Consider the following 18,347-nt stretch of genomic DNA (forward strand, 5'->3'; position numbering starts at 1 on the left):
GAAGGTCAGTTGTGGAAGCTAGGAAGTCTATGCCAGAGGGGTAAAGGACCTGTGCTAGCAGGCTGAGGGATCTGAACTGGAGATAGGAAGCAATGCTCAAGGTAAGCACCAAAGTTCCCCCAACAGTGTCACAACCATCCTCAGCAACAGTGAGGTCCTGAGCACCTCTTGAGATGAGGAAAATTGAGACCTGCTTTTTCCTGAAGCTGAGCAGTGCATCATCTTCCCTTTTGGAGCCAGGAAGTGATGCTCAAGGTGAGGACCGGATATCCTCCAAAGTTTACTGGGAAATCCAGCACGACAAAGCCTTTTAACAGCACAGCCTAAAAGAATTAGCAGCATCTAACAGCTCTAAGGGCTTCTCCAAACAACATCCCTCTCTCTCTCTCTGAGGCCTTGTTACCACCACTCCTCCCTTGCTCTTTACTCTTCGCTCTTGCTCTTTGCCACTGCCACCATGAATGGCTGCTCTGTGCCATTACATGCCACTCTGCCTGGAGTCAGCTAAGTATGGACTAAAACTTCCACTAACTATGAGCTAAATAAATCTTTCCTTCCTTCATTTTGGGTGCCAGTATTTGGCCCAGTAACAAGAAAAGAGTAACTGAGACAATAAGACTTGTAATAAATTATGCAACTGAATTAAGTAACATTTTTTTATTTATTTCTGGAATCATGGTGAAAGAAAAGGCATGAAGTAGAACACTTTGAATATTATAGTGGATGGTTTGTTAGAGAAGGAAATCACCATGGGTCGTGTGGGAAAATAGAGGAATGAGCCCTGAAACTAACATTTTCAAGTTGAAGATATCATATATGGGCAACATGTGAGTTAAAAAAAAAGAAAAAAAAAAGAAAAAAATCTGTCAGAGATGTGCAGGAAAATGTGGTGGAAGGGAAGGGGCAGAAAGAGGAGTGGTTAAATGTATCATGTGGGGTGGTTCAGTCAAAATGTAGAAGATATTATTTCCTTGAATCTGAAAACTTCCCTCCATTTATGTTCATTATTTTGTAACAGAGTAAAATGATAAAGCCTGCATTGTCTATAGGTCTAGCTGTTGAGTGACTTACACTAGCCACACACAATACAGATTTCAGCCACCTTGCATTTATTTTCCTCTTCACTTGTCTTCTCCCTTTCAGCCTCATCTTTGACATTTCTCTCTCTATAAGATACTGTCAGATTGCTCTGTTTCATCCAATTACAATTTGTGAGCAAAACAGGTTTTAAACCTGTCCTTAGTCCTGTCATGCATGGCAAGTAAAAGCTTTATACCAAAATAGTCCATCCATTGGGATGCTTATAAAGGGAACACTTGTCAAATACATGGAAACATTTCATGTGAAAACTTGAAGGTCCGAATAAACAGCATCAAAAATACGTAAGCCTGTAAGCCTCAAGTTTGATCTAAGTTTCAGGTTGTTAAGGGAAAAATACTTAATACAATGATGCTTCTAACACTCTACCCCTTTCGCTTTCAATGATTTCCTGCTTTTAGATAGATTGCTGAACTCATCTTACAAAAATGGGCAAAGATTTCTAAAATACAGATGGCAGGTAATGGCAAAGAACTTACCCACGTCCAGTTTCACCATTCAGATAAATATAACAAGTTAAATTTGTTATAAGAGTATTTTGTGTATATTCTAAATTTCAATCTTATTTTTGTAAATAAAATATATCAAGTCTTTCCAAAGCAGGTAGAAAAATATGTTTTGCATAGTAGGAGCTTATTACTTATGAACTATTCATAGCATGGGGAGGTGAAAGGAACTTTAATTGTATTTTTATATTGTTGTTTCTCACTGACTCATCTTCATAAATTTTCCTTTTCTTAAAGAATTTCACTGCAACTATAGACTATCAAATTATTCACCTGGTCCTCTTTATTACCTGCTCTACCTTTCTATAGAGGTTATCATGCTTATCGTTAGCAAAATTAATTGTTTTGAAGACCTTTCTCTTCCTCCCTCATTGTCTATTCTTTTATGCATTTAGGAAATTCAGTAAGAATTTTTGAACACATCTTAACAATATCAAGATCTCATGTTTGTTCTACTATTGCATTTAAACCTGTTGTTGAAATGTCAAAAAAAAAAAAAAAAAAAAAAACCAAACAAACTTTGTTCGTTTTTCAGTCAAGATTTCAGGCCTGAAAATAGGCAGAGAAGTCGTAAAGTGGCTAAGTGCGCAGATCCAAAAGCCCAGTGCCTGGCTTTAAACCCTTTCTCTGGCTTTTAATAGCTACAAAATCATAGGCAATATATTCAGCATTTCTTTATTTTCGCCATTAATAAAAGGGGATGAACAATAGCTTTGAGGATTGTTTTATATTATTTAGAGGAGGAATATATTGATCAATATCTGTTAAGCTTTTGAAAGATGCCAGCATACACTAAGTGCTGTACAAATGCGTGAGCAATAAGGGAACTTAGTTGATTTAATCAATAATAAGATTGTATAGAAGTACAGAATCAGTTTACTCTATCTTGCACGTATTTATGAATAATTCAATCTCAGAAACCAAGGAAAAGCCACATGTCATTGTTATGTTAGTTAACATTGTGGTAATGAGACATTAATATGCACTGACAGTCCCTATAAATCCTTCTTTGTGTTTTGAGTCAGTAGTAGAGACTCAAATGAAAGAAGGAGAATATTGAGAATGTTCCTGAAAATTAAAAAAATCTACAAACATGTCCATTATTGATATTTAAAAGTAAGAATAACCCAAAAAGTTTATTAAAAATTAATAACCCAATTAATTATCTGCTCTATGCAAAGACATTGAAGATTTTTATTTACATAGTGAATTACTATAATAAGTAGAAACCTTAAAAGTCAGATAAATTTTTTAAGACTTAATTTTTATTTATTAATATGAAAACAAAACTGGAAAGTCATTTGCATATATGTTGGTGTCTTAGTTACTTTTCTGTGGCTGCTCAGACAAAATACCCAACATCGAAAGTTAAAGAGGGAAAGTTTTCTTTAACTCACAGTTCGTAGAGGTTTCAGTCTATAATCAGCTGATTCTAAGGCAGGGTGGCACGGCACAAGGGCATGGCAGCGGAAGGTAGTAAAAGAAATAAGATGCAAAAGGCAGGGGCAGAACCAACCTCTTTTCCTCTCTGATGTTTTCAGCAGGCTACCTGCCGCAGGACAGGTGTAGCACTCATATCAACTCCATGCCCTCCTCTTTTATGGGCTACAGGATCCTTTCAAAGCGAAGACACTGGTCACCAGATGAGCTGCTCACTTAAGCTTGTAAACATCTCAAGTTGACATGGTGTGTCCACCATTATAGGTGGACAACATTTTATGATTACCATTTCTGAATTTCACTTTAGACCTATTGCCTGTATCAAAACAGTTGGGCCAAGCACAGGTAATTTTGATTATCAGTTCTGAATAGCCAAGATTGGGCAGAGATGTTCTGCCTTATTTATGTAATTATTTTATTTACCCATGCCAAAATGTATAATTACTGGAAAAGTCTTGTAAAAGGTATTGCTCTACCTATTACTGAAAACTTCCTTGCTGTAATAAACAGTACCCACTCCTCAAGAACTTTGAGAAGATATTTGGATAAACTGTGTCATTCCAACAAAAATTTATCTGATATGGGCTATATGCCTGGTTTCATTTTAAGAATACAAAAGCAAACAAAACAGAAAATGATCCCATCTCATGAGGATAGCTCATAAAGCAACTGCTCACTATTTAGTTCATTCTTTGTTCTGTAGTTCAGCGATTCTCAAATTTGAACATGTATTCAGTTCTCTCAGAAGATTGGTCAGACATGATTAAGTGTCACACGAGAATTTTGGATTTAGTGAGCTTGAGGTGGATGCCAGGAATTTGCCCTGCTAGCAAGTTCCCAGGAGACGTTGTTCAGGGACCCAACTTTTGAGGGGCACTGCTCTGATGCCACTCATAGGATTTCTTCATTAGCTGGTGCAAAGATCAGATCTGATCTTTGAACCCTCCCATAGGCAATAATTTAAGACTATATATGTTCAGCAGTCATTTTGTTGTGTTTCACATCCTTTCCTATCCTGAGATCTAAGTCATATTTCATGACTGTGTTGTGTGTAACTGCTTAAATGTCTAAAGTAATTTTAGGAAAACCATATATTTATATGTAAGAATAAAGAGACCAAGAGATAGAGAAAGAATCTGAATTTATACACAATTGCAACAGGACAGCTAAAATGATGGACGGCAGTAGGCTTCCTCTGGGAATTATATCAACTTTTCCTAATTACCAAAGTGGAGAGATTAAATGAGCCAATATAGTAGTATCCCCAAAATCCCAATTCCCAGCAGCACCTTGATAGTAGAGAGCCCCAAGACCCATAAAAACTGTCTTATTTTCTATACAGTCTTATATGCGATAAAGGTTCATATATAAATTATGCTTAGTAAGAAACTGACCACAAAACTAATAAAAGTATGCAAAATATAATATAGTAATATAATGTAAGAAAAACATTTAAAGTTGTTAAATTTTTAAATTCTACAATGTTCCACTTAATATTTTCAGACCACAATGGATCCTGGGTAATTAAAAACTGTAGAACATAAAACTGATATTCATGAGTTGTTTTTTATGGAAAATCTAAATTTAAGAGTTGTAAAATGTATTTACTTGGAGAGTTCTTCATTTCACCCATGTTATTACAAAAACATGGAACATCTCTTCCTGAGCCAACCCAAAGGAATTGGCTTTCTATCCCAGTTATACAATTGACTGTGAGTTTTTCTTTCTTTATTTTTCTTTCTGTTTTTTTCAGAACCAGGGATTGAACTCAGGCCCTTGCGCTTGCCAGGGAAGCACTTATTCTACTGAGCCATTTCCCTGGCCCTGAGCCATCTCCCCAGCCTCATTATGAGTTTTTCTCTTCTTACCTGGTCCGCATATCTTTACTAGGGCCTGATGTTCACATACAAATGCCTCTGAGGAGTGCACCCTGTCAGCCTCCATGTTGTGAGAAGAAACCAAACACAGGCCTTCCATATACCTCAAGATCCCTGAAGAACACGTGCCACGTGTTTGTTGTTTTTTTCAGAAAAGCATGACTGAAGAGCCCTTTAATGAGTTTCCTAGAGAAAATCTGAAGGAATGGTAATGCAACTAATCACTTCCTACCTTCCCCTGAACCTCTTATTAATTAACATGTTAATGCTCTGTTTGATTTCTTAAATTTAGTTTGAGAGACAGTAAAACAGCTATTTTCAAATTAAATTGAGTTGTGAGAAGAATTTCAACTGATACAGGGCTTTTTGTACTCTACTAATTCCAGTACTCATTAAGGTAAAACAAAAAAATCAATGAGTTTAAAATGAAAGTGTTGATATTTTTGTAGGCTAAATGTACTTCTGAATAACTTATTCCCTCCATGACACTGTTTTAACATATATGTGATATTGGAATATGCAAATTCCAGTGCTTATATAGTGAGAAAATTTTCCTCAGTAACCACAAATGTCATCCAAGTATCTGTTTGGGAATTATCATAGTCATAAACTGTAAAAATGAACATTTTTTCTAGTACAGTAGAAATTCTTAAAGTTAATAGGCTGCAAAATTCCTCTGGTTTTCAAGGGTATATTGCACTCAGTTCATTGCACAGATTTCAAGTATTATTAATTAGTGTTCATTGTCCTCTATGGCTTTTCTTTTTAGCAAAGGAGATTGGTTTAGGCATCTTCCCTAATGGAACCTATTGGGAAATGTTTCATATGATAGCCCTTAAAACTAGAGCTATTGCAGCATCAGGTACTAAATGGTTATCCGTTAGTCTTCCTCCATAAGCAGTTTTTAAATCCTTTATTTATATTGATTTGCGTTTTTGAAATTATTTCTCATGATCTTTTTAGGCTGAAATCCAGGATATATTCTCTCATCAGTCTTTTCAATTAAGCGCTTTTAGATTAGTATACAGTGATCCATGCATTGACCCTGGACCTCCGTCACTTATACAGATTAAATATGCCTCTACCAGAAAATTTCCCTGTCAATAATTTTCCATTGGGTGGTGGAAGCATGCCAGTGCTTAAACTTTAAGAGGCTTATGAGTCACCTGCAGGGAATACTACTCTGCTGCTTCTGGCTTGGCAAATCAGATATGGGGTCTGAGGTTCTGCATGTCAAGTAAGCTCCTGGGTGCTGCTCATGCTACTTTGGGAGGCAAAGGTTTAGCTGATATGAATACATTCAGAAGAAGCTGGATCGATTGCCTTGAATTGCAAGCCTTACTTATATCTTGGAAACCAGAGATATGTAGTGAAAAATCCTTGGCAGTGTTCAGTACTGTACTCAAATTAAAATATTTCATCTCTTTTCTACTTTCCTGAAGACAAAAAATGCATCTTAGGGACTCAGTTCATATGTATTATGAGAGGGAGTCTCATGTACTACCTGAGACAAGGATCTTGAAATATGCTTAGTGCAGGACCTGTGAGATAGCTCAATAGACTAAGCGCATGCTTAGGCAAGCAAAGGGACCGCAGTTTGATCCCCAGTACCACAGGCAACACCAGCCCTGCCCCAGGCACTCTGAGTGGACCACCAAGACAGGGCATGGTGTAGCATGTCTGTAATCCCAGTGCTGAGGAGGCTGAAAACAGAAGGATCACTATGAGTCCAACCTGCATAGTGACCCTGTACCAAATTTTATACATATATATATATATATGTATATATGTATATATGCGTGCTTAATGTTTATCTCCTTGAGAATCTTAGGCAAACAAGCATACACAAGTAGAATACTGGTGAGAGGGAAAAGCAAATATGTTTTATCTCATACATGGCAGTCATGATCAATTGTTCCTAAAGGTCAATAACATTTTCACGCATCCCGCAAGAAGTCAATGGAGCTGTAGACATCACCTTCTTTACCAACTCACTATTTCTTCTCAGCATTCCTGAATAACCATTCATGAAATTCTTTATACATTATCCATGTTCAGTCTGTGTTTCTAACTTATATATTTAAGTTATTTTTGTTACAGGGAAAGAAACTATTTAAGAAGAATTGCAAAATGTGCATTATGGTTCAAGCAGAGGTTCTCAGATCTTAGGGGGCATCAGAATTGCCACGACAGCTCACTGAACTTCAGCTTGCTGGGATCCATATGCAGAGCCCCTACTTAGTAGGTAAGATGTAGAGCCTATGAATTGAGCATATTTGCTTTTCCCTACAGCTTTGCAGGGCAGACTGGCATCATGGACTGAAGGCCCACATTATGAGAACTATCCTTAAGGATATGCTATGCTTGTGCCTGTTTATAATGACTTAACTTGCGCTGAGGACACCACATTACATGGAAAATGACGAGGATCCCAGTTTTTGTCTAAACCTTTAACACTGAAGCTATGGGGCCACTAAAATATAAAACACTCAAAAGAACATTGACACTTCTTGTTGCTCTTTCAGTGGCAACTTGACCATTACTTGGCAAAGGAAGTGCTTGCAGACACTGATTTCAGGATAATAACACGTGCCATCATACAGCACTCTGTCATTCACCTTCTCAGTAACAATCAGTAATAATTGTACACTTTTATTCCTCGAATGCCTTCAGGGCACTTTTGGCCAGCGGGAGAGTTGTGAGTTTCGAACTCCAGCAACCTGAGGCTGACAGCTTTGTGGAAGCAGCCACTTAAAGGCCTGAGCTAGGGCCAGGCCCCCAATAATTATACACTTTTAAAAAAAATTATTGGTAAGTGACTAGAATCCCCATGTGACTGTCATTTCTTCAGTGCCATTGCTGTTTCTCTTGGATGCCACCCTATGAGTTAAGCATCCAGTTTTTAAATTTTGATACATAGTGGAAATCCTGAATCTGACAAAATAAACAATGGTGAAAATGTTCTCATGTTGATAGAGAACTTAAAGGTCTCTAATCAGAGATGATATCCTTCTGCATCCATAGCAGCAAGTTTTTTACATTAATTATGATATTCTTGTATGCTGAGCTCGGACTGGGATCAAGGATTATTTCCAATATGGGCAGCCTCTACCAGTTGTCATATATGGAATATGAGATAAAATCTAATTGCTAGTGTTATAATGAGCTCTATTCAGAATGGCCTTTGCTTTGTTCGCTTGATATTCTCTGAGATTGTGCCTCTACCTTTGTTCATGCTGTTTCATTTATCTGAAATAGCTACTCTCCTCCAAATACACTCTATTTGTTGAAAACCTATTAATTCCTTGAGTCCTATCTAGAGCACCATCTTCTCTCTGAGGCCTTTTGAAATCCCCTTAATTAGATGAAATCTCTGATGACTCTAACTTTATTCTACCTTACAACATAGTAATTCATATCCTTGCCTTCAACTTCCTACTGAAATGGTGCTTCTCAAAGACAGGAAAAACTTACTCAACTTCTTACTATGGCTTTAGTTATTAAAGAAGTATGTATTGATTTCCTACTTGGTTACAGTCCCTAGGCTACATAAAGGGTAAAAAGAAGACCTCAAATGTGTTTTCAGGGAGGTCACATCTTTTGGAATACTAAACAAGTGCTTGAAGACTTTTGCAGAGCAGTGTAGCAGCTGTTAGATGAGAGGCATTTATGAAATATAGTAATGGGATAATGAAAGAAATGATCAACTCTGAATGCAAGTGCATATCGAGAGATGATAGTACAGTGATGAGAGACTAAGCGATGAGTAAGAGATTTTCCAGGCATTTGGGGATCTTTAGTGCTTTCCATTTAACCATATTATTGAAATTGAGCCTAACACAGCTCATAAAACTGAGGCAGATAAAGCAAATTCTATTGCCCTAGATCTTAGTAGTTTTCTGAGTACTTTTTGAATGAAGATTGCACAGATCTCATACCCTAATGTTTCTACCATTGTCTGTCTTCCTATAACATATTATGTTTTACTTCAGTTCATGTGTCCCTTAGCCTAACCCATCAACTCTTCCATGGGACCTACCTTGGTTGTCCTGTACCTCACAATGGCAAAATCATTACCAACCAGAAATAGCACAAGAAGCCATTTCAAATGATATTTGTTCTTGCTAAAGTTGACCTTCTCCTACCAAGGTATGTAACTGCATGGGTTTAAGAAAGTTACCAACACACAAATCCACTGTGCTGTTATAGTAAGTAAATACTGCTTAAAACAAAAGTTCTCACGAGAGGTAGAGGATGAACAGTGATGAGAGTCATCAGAACAAATTTCATGAATGCTCAGGGTTTACCCTGACACTCCCTTTTATAAAAATACCACAGTGTCCCATTAAAACATACTCTGTCTTAAGTATTAAATGGTTTAAGAGCAAATAAATAAATAAAATTAAAAAACCCAGTCTGATAAACTTGCAGCATGAGCGTCACAATAATCTTCTAGAAAAGTTAGATACCAGCAAAATGAAAGAATTCTAGGATGTTTTAAGGAAAGCTAGATATTTTATATCAACTGAAAACTATCTGGTACATTAATGAAGCCAAAGACCTTGATGATTCCCACTCAATCATGAAAATGCTGCAAGATTCTTAGCTAGAAGGGGGCTTTAGACCTCCCAAGAACCTTGATAAAACAAGTCAGATCTGTAACCCCAGCTTCTAGAGATAAGTTCTTACAGTTTCAGAAAAAATGGGCATGATTCCCAGTCTTTGCAATTTGATCAGACACCACAATGAGTAGTCTTGCAGGACTCCCAAGGATCAGATTTTGTTTCAGAGAAATTATGTCTGATTTTGTGGTGTTAACGCTGAAATAAAGTGAGCTATACAGTTTTCTTTTTGCCACAACTTGTAAATGTTACAGTGAAAATGAGACACAGGGAGATTAAGGCTTCTACTTTTGTCAAGTGGTCTACCCCAAACTCTCTATTATGTTGTTCTGTGAGTAAGCATTTTTACTAAGAAAGGGGAATGGTAATTCTTTTCTCCTCTCCTTAGCAAATTTAAAATTCTATTTCTTTTTATTGGTTCCTTGCATCGATGTGGTCTAAGGAAGTACAACAAACACACAAAACTGAAGTGAGTACCTTTGATTATGGCAAACACCTGGGAACTCAAGTTTTAGTATCCATCATTTATTGTCAAGTCAGAGCAAGGTTTTCTTGCCACACTTCTCCTTCATAATAGCTATGAAGAAGGTGCAACTATCTTCTCTTTACAAGTAAGAAAACAAGAGGAATAGTTTGGAAACATGCAATGATTGAAATGCCAGACGAATCCAAGCTGCAACACTGGTGTCAGATTCTATAAGCCACTATGTCTTTGCCACATCAAATAGTTGATATTTGCCCTTGTTTTTGGAGTTATATACTTTGAACAAATATGGGTTTGTACTTGCTGGAATCAAGGAGTATAATTATACAAAAGAAACCATGTCTTTCCCATATATCTTTCAGTTTCTTTCCCAGCTGAGTGTGGGGTCTGTAATCAAATTCTCTGACAGTAGGCTGCTCGCTTCTCTGCTCCTGTTTCCCTTTGAGGGCCATTTTTTTGCTCTTCATTTAAGATTCTCTATCATCTATCTTTGATCGAGGCTCCTCTTCTTTCTTCTCCAGAGTGTTTCTTCCCAGCAGTCCCCCAGTTTTGTTATTCGGGATTTTAGACTTTCCTTTCTTTTTCAGCTCTAAGCTTTGGGCTTTTCTCTCACTCTTCCTCTGCAGTAGTCAGATGCCCATGCTGTTTCTTTCATTTAGTTTTCTTTTTCGTTTTCAAGCAGACATTCTTTCCTGTTCTCTATTATTCTAGATTTCATCATCCCACCTTAACTCTTATGAAGCCGCTAGAAAGATGGCTTTCCTCCCTGCCATTTCTAATGGTACCTTTTAACCATGAGGATAAAGGAAATACTGGTATCTGCATTATTAATTTTATTGATCATACAGATTTTTTTCAAAGTGTTTTATCAACTCAGACATATATCCCATGTTTAGTGCAACTAAAATGAATTGTTAAGTTTTGATGCAATTGCCAATGAGGGTCACACTTTCCAGTGAAATAAATTTGTAACAAGAGATAAGAAAATAGACTCACTCCTTGAGCCACAAGGGCTTCATCATTGACAGAAACTAACACTTTCTAAAAAGAGCTTTTAGAAACAGGCTAGTTTCAGGTCTCTTGAGTTTCTATTTCAAAGCATATTCACAGTGACTATGAAATCTAATTTTAACAATCAAACTCTTCATTTTCAGGTGCACAATCCATCACCATAACAGATATTAACTCCTTAGTGTGATTTATTTGTCACCGTCGCGTAACTTAAAAATAGCACAGAGAACAGGCTAATGTTTTTATAACATTATCTCTTACGCAGCAATAATATTAGTATAGTCTTTCTTTTGTGTGTAAGAATGGAATTAAAAGCAAAGATATTTCCGAAGCAAAGGAATCCTGACAAGGTGAGCTGCCGATGCAATGCATCAAAGCAACACAAGATGTCACTTTTACCCAGGCCTGCATTTGCTGGGAAACTCTACATCTGCATTGTGCATACAACAGCATGTGGAGAAGAAAACCTCCAAGGAGATTTACACATGTCTCAGAGGCATGAGCAGTAGCCAAATATCTTGCTTTTGTTATCAATGTTTGCAGCTTTCTCTTGAAAAGTAACCCCAAACTGAAATTATTTTCCTGTACCTCCATAAACTTATATGGCACAATGACCCTGCAATATATGGCATGCCCCTGGCAACACTTTTGCACCCTCTCTGACTTTCCAGATGTCACAGACCTCAAAATCAGGAACTCCTTCCTAGGCAGCGAATTCTTCTTCTCTGCTTCCGCATTTCTCTGCCTGTGGGTACTTTCCAACCCCTCATTTGAGGCCTTCTGTGTTAAAAATAGACCTGCTGTTTCTTCTGATTTTGCTCAATGAGCCCATTTGCACACTGCTTCCAGACTATATCTTTTGAATCAATTCAGATTCCAGTGTTTTTCTGTTCTCCAAGCTAAGCTTCTATTATGAGTGTCAGTTTTCTATCACTGCTTGGACCAGTAACCAAAGATTATCTTCAGACAACTTTTTTTTCCATAAGTAAAAACCTGATGTAGACATCATGTGGCTAAGGCCAACGTGTCGCTAGAGCTGTAGCTCTTTATGGAGGCTTGGGGCAGACTCCTTTCCATGTCTGTTGCAGTTTCTAGAGGCCATGGACTTTCCTTGGTCCATGACTTCTTCTTTCTTCAAAGACAATGTCATCAGCCCAAGTCCTCTGTGGTGCCACCTCTCTGGGCTTCCATAGTCACATCTTTCTGTAACTCTTTTAATTACCTTCAGAAATACAATTGAGTTCATCCAGGTATTCTAGGATAAGATTATTTTGAGGACAGGTGATTAGCAGTCCAAATGCTATCAGTGACTTTAATGTCCCTTGGCTTCATAACCTAACATATGAGGACTTGCAAATCTGGAGCTATTACTCTGTCTTTTACATGGACTACTCCACATAGTCTAACCATTCCACAAAATCCTAGGGAGGAATTACCACAGGGAAGAAGCTGATGGATTTTGGTAGAAACCTGTGATCTCTGCTATAAACTGAAACATAAAGACTCTAGCTATTCTGGGATTTTCAGTCAACTTGATAGAAGCCAACTTTTTAGTATCTAAATATATAACACTCAGATAAACTGAATTAGTTCTCCTAGTTCTCTGTAATATGTTATTGCTCTACATTTAGAAGTGTTTTGAACTAAATGTATAAATACATTTTAGATTCTGTTTCCTTCCAGAGATGTGACATGAGCCAGCAAACGTGGCAGAACCAAAACCAAAGTAAAAGTCTTCAGATACATGAACTGACTAGAATAAGAGTAAACACTGTAAATAAACACAAAAGAAATTATACTGAAATCCAAGTATGTTTACTAAAACCACTAATGGTATGCTTCTGGACAAGATTCTTAAAATGAGGAAGGTGAAATCTCTTTGTAAATTTAACTCTATTGCTTTACTGAGCTTAAGTGGTAAATGTGTGATGTCAAAAGATAATTCTCCTAATGCTTTAGGATTTTGAGTCTCCCAGCACATGTTAGCAATAGATATAATATTCACAAAGAACAGTTTCAGACAAAATTACAACAATTAACAACATAGGTGCTGATGTTACTATACTTCGAATAGGGTCATGGCTCTACCATTCATTAACAGAGACTATTTTAAGGTTACTTAAAACTGGTATTTCCACAGTCTCCTCATCCATAAAACTATAACTGAAGACTCACCATTGACTCATTGAATGAATTATACGGGATAATGGACAGGAGCATATTTACCACATAATAATTCTCCATCATGATGGAGATAATTGTGCTATTGGTGCTTCTGGTGATATTACGTTTAAACACAAAAGAGCATTTCAGTGAAGTTAAGCAGCTTATACAAGTCTATGAGCCAAATTCAATATGGATATAGTACAGGGTATTATGCATGATTTGAATAAAAAATGTATGTTTTTATCAGAGACTGAGAAAGAGTGACTTTAATCTGAAAGGTACACTAGATACTGTGAAAGAGAAAGGAACTGTTCAAATGGAAGAACCAACTGGGATGAGGGAAAGGAGAAAAGAAAGAGGAAGGGAAAGTACACGTACATATGCACAGGATGGGTTGGATAAATGAACTGCTGATTTCTACCAGTCTACTGAAAAGAGTTAATGTTTGGTTTTTTCTTCTTTTTAATTTTTTGTGCAATTTTGCATGCTTATATCTGGAATTTCTGGACAATTAATTGGAAGACAAGATTAAATATAATGACCATTGTTGAATTCCTATCATTTCATTTAGTGCAATTCTGTATCATTTCAAATTTTATTTTACTATTTTTAAAATTATCTTTACATCTCTGACAAATCTAAACAAAAAAAGGGGATACAAATGAAGGACCATTTTGTATCTATATATACAGAGTAGTTAGGATAGATATACAGATACTTTCTCTTAATTCAATGAGAAGAAAGATTTGTACTAATAATATTTGGTTAGTATGTCATGCCTGCATCTTGTACTATGAATAACCACAATGAAGACAACGATATGCAATGTATTAATTATTGAAACTGCCCTATTAATCAGTTTTGAAAGTGTATCATTGCTATTTCTCAATAAAATAACAAAAACAAAAAATTAAAAAATGTGTTCAAACTACTTAAGACAGTATTTTCAGTATGAATTATGCGAGAAACATAAATCCTTAGAATGAAAAAACTGACAAGTTTCTAACAATTACTATCTCCATTATATCTATGAAAACACAAAAAGAAAAATAATGTGGCTACCAGATACCTTGAATTTTCATTATCTAACAACACTGGAAAATATTATGGTAGATTCAAGTTTCATTTTCAATGGAATGCAGCGCGTAAGCTGAAAATGACTTCATAGGAGAATGGTCACAGAGTAAGGAAACATTTTCTCTGAACAATGATTTGTAGAGCAGCAGTTGGATTATCTCCAATTTGGGACAACCATGAAAAACAACACACTGCAAATGTTTTTTTTTTTCTGACACATGCTTTCATTTCTTTAATGAAGTGTCTAGGAGTATAACTAGCATATAGTAGGCATGCATTTATCCTCAATGAAAATACTAGTTTTCCAAAGTGATTGTATCATGCTGAAACCTTTTTTTCAGTGGTGGCATTGAACCCAGGGCCTCATGTATGATAGGTTCTACCACTGAGCTACATTCCAGTCTCTTACACTACTTCACAGTTCTGTCTCATTGATGCACACATTTATGTCACCCTTAAAAACACAGATTTTGGCTGACAGCCAGATAGCTCAGTGGACTAACTTAGCTTAGGCAGGCACAGAGACTGGGGCTTGATTCTTGAAGTGTCCTGCCAGCCCTTCCCCAGGGGCATGCTGTGACAGCAATTGAGACTGGGTGTGGTGGTGTGCACCTGTAATCCCAGCACTTGAGAGGGTGAAAACAGGAGAATCACTATGAGTCTGATCTGTGTAGTGAGACCCTGTAGACTCTATACTAAATACATAAAAATAAAATGAAATAATAAATGCACAGTTTTTATTTTCTTGGAAAAATATAGAAGAACTGACCATACTCCACACACTTATCCAAAAATAACCCTAAATGTTCACTTACCCTTCAGCATGGTATGTGAGCAGTTTAATTGTCCGAGTTTTCCCCATCATTCCTCCTAACAAATCCACGTGTGGTGGTAACAACTCACACCTATATGTATGAGTTTGTCTAGCCTAATATTGAGGAAACAGGTAGAATCTCTGCCATTCTAACTTGTTGATACTGGGCTACTGTGGATTTTCACATCTGAATAAGAATGAAAGTTTCTACATGTGTCCTCTAGTAGGCCATAAGAAAGGTGACATAAGCAGCCACAGAAGTCTAAAAGAAAGGTCAGTGATGGTGATGGAGGTGACAAGTGCCAACAGTGCAACCTCCAGCTGTGTCATCAGTTTAGCGTTCTGTTAGTTACTTAATTTAAAGCTACTGACAGGAGTTAGGGATATAGCTCAGTGGCACAAGCACTTGCCTGGCAAGTACAAGGTCCTAAGTTTGAGTCCTGGTACAAAAAAGAAAAAGAAAGAAAAAATAAATCTAAGGACATCAAATACTGCTGTTGTGTTGCATGGTCTTTTTATCCCCCACCCCCACGGGCATGGAATCCCTGAGGAAAGAGCCAAGCAGTTGGAGCCTTTCAGGCTGCAAGCATAGAAGAGCTCATTACAAGTGTGTTCTCTCCTTGATGTGCAGGGTCTGTCACATTTAATTCCCCAGCTTGTTTACTTTTCTACTGCATAAGAACTGGGGCTTGTTTTTAGCAGCATCGATTAAGTTGTCATTGATTCTTATGATAGAAAATAAAACTCAGAAAGTTCCCGCATGAATTTAAAATAAACCAGGTAGTAACATCATGATAAAACATTTTCCATGACAATAATCAAACAAGTAAGTATCATTCAAAACCTTCAAGTCTCACAAAGGCTCTGTGGAATACAGACGTTATTGCACACATCTAACTATTAATTTTGTCATCGTATCATTTCAGGTAAGTGTATATATCAGCATAATTCTAGAACAAAGCATAGAATAGCTGGTTTATTTTTATAGCTATTTGTGTTCATTTAAAATTTAGGTATATGTTTATTTTCTACCAGTTACTAAATACTGGTTTTGCTTTTAACAGTCAAGATTTATTGAGCCTAGCATTACATTGAGCCTTTGCCATACTATGTAAATTAATCTTCATAAGAAATACTTTAGAGCAGAGTTCCTTAAACCTGACACATTTGGGCTGCTAATTCTTTCGGGTGTCCTGTGCATTGTAGGGTGTGGAGCAGCATGCCTGACCTTCATTCTTGTGGTGACTCCCTCTTTCTAAGTTGTAACGATCAACAGTGTCTCCATACGCTGTGAATACACCCTAAGAGGAAAATGTCCCCACCTTCATGACAATCACTATGTTAGGACGAATATCAATATATGTGTTCTCTTATAGAACTTACCCTCGACAAAGGCAGAATCATGTACTTTTAGAAGACAGAAAGACCCCTGTTTGGGTTGATGGACCAGGGTTTTTAACTGATTAACATACTCTAGCCGATTTTCTAGACATACAGGGCCGTCTAATTGGACCTGAGGCTTTTATCAGTACCACACATATAAAGTGAGTATCTGATAAAGTAAGACAAAATGCCAGGGCCAAAGGTGATGGTAAAGTTGATTTACCCAGAGCTATGAAAAAGCTCAAGCCTTATCAATGTGAAAAGATAATTAGTAATTGAATTTAGAAGTTATATGTAGTTGGGGGCCAGAGAGATAGATCAGCTAACTAAAGCGCCTGTTTAGGCAAGCTTAGGCAAGAGAAGAGACTGTAGTTCTATCCTCTGTACCACATGTTGTGCCAACCACATTCCCAGGGTGGGCTGAGCTGGGTCTGGGTGTGGTGGCGCAATCCTGTAATCCCAGCACTGGGGAGGCTGAAAACAAGATGATCACCACAAGTCTGAGCTGCGTAGTGAGAACCAGCAATAACCAAATATATATATTGGTTATATATTATATATATATTTAATGTTCTGTGTGGTAAAATACATATAAAAATACATATAAGATTAATATGTACGTAAGTAGTTTTAAATATAATCTGTTGAGCATGCTGGTTTCCTTCATTGCAAACTATGCTATACCAATGTGAAGTTACTACTTATGACAAAATTTTCTTGAAAGGAAAAAGTATCCCTACTGTGCAAGGGTTACTGAGCCTGGCTCGCTACATGTTCATATCTGTACAGTTGCTTGGGGCACAGTCACACTCATTTGCTTATGCACGGTCTCTGTGCTGACGGAGCTGGAGAGCGGTGAAGCAGTTGAGACAACTCTCAAAGCCAATTGTACTATTTGATTTCTCACAGAGAAAGCTTATATTTTACATAGAAAGCATTTTGAGGTGTTCCAATCTTACAGATGTGCAATAGAAAATATTCTGCTTGTGTACACACTTACACCGCATGTGAGATGCTTTCTAAACGCACGATCATCAGGACTAGGAGAATGTGGTCCTGCCTTTGAATGCACTTATGTCTTGGGATAGAGAACACTCACCCTCTCCTCTTGCAAATGCCTTTAATAAAGGGTATTGATTAAAATGTATTATACTTCAGTATCAGCAAATTGGAGAATAATTTTCATGCATCATATTCTTTAATAAGTACGACAATCCTGGGAGGAAGCTGGCCGTTGTCTCACACACGCGCAGGCTCTGGCACTTCTGCCCAGCATATGCAACTGAAACTCACACATGTATTTTTGCAAAATCCAGTTTTTAACCAATTTGTTGGACAGAATGAAATCTTAATCAAAATTTTATTTGGTTTTATGTATGTTTTAAAGACTGAAGTGATTTTTTTTTTCAGCTCATCAAAATGTTCCTAATCTGATAAAGTGGGATCTGACTGAGATCCACAGAAATAAAATGAGACCTGCATCACTCTAGCACATCGGCCTATATTTAGCAAACAGAGAACAAGCCTGGTTCCACTAGTCAGAACCCTAATATTAAAGCTACTGCTTTGATAGAAGACATGATTCCTGACCTCGTATTGTAGAGAGAAAGAAAGAAAACATGACCCAATGTAGGAGAATGGCTATACTACAGGTACATACAAGATTTAAGGAAGGACAAAAACTTCACAAAGGCATTTGGAGTCCAATAAAGACAGGCTGACGTGAATGGCGATGTTGAGCCTGACAGTGCTATCCTTGGAATGGTCTTAGGATACAATAGTGCTTTTGGTACAATTCTTGATCCACCAAGACTGATTGTTTGTAGGGAGCTTGGAGGTGCACCTAGAGTATTCAAATGCTGATATATA

The sequence above is a fragment of the Octodon degus genome, unplaced genomic scaffold, assembly GCF_000260255.1.
Source record: "Octodon degus isolate 3935 unplaced genomic scaffold, OctDeg1.0 scaffold00085, whole genome shotgun sequence".
NCBI classification, from domain to species: Eukaryota; Metazoa; Chordata; class Mammalia; order Rodentia; family Octodontidae; genus Octodon; species Octodon degus.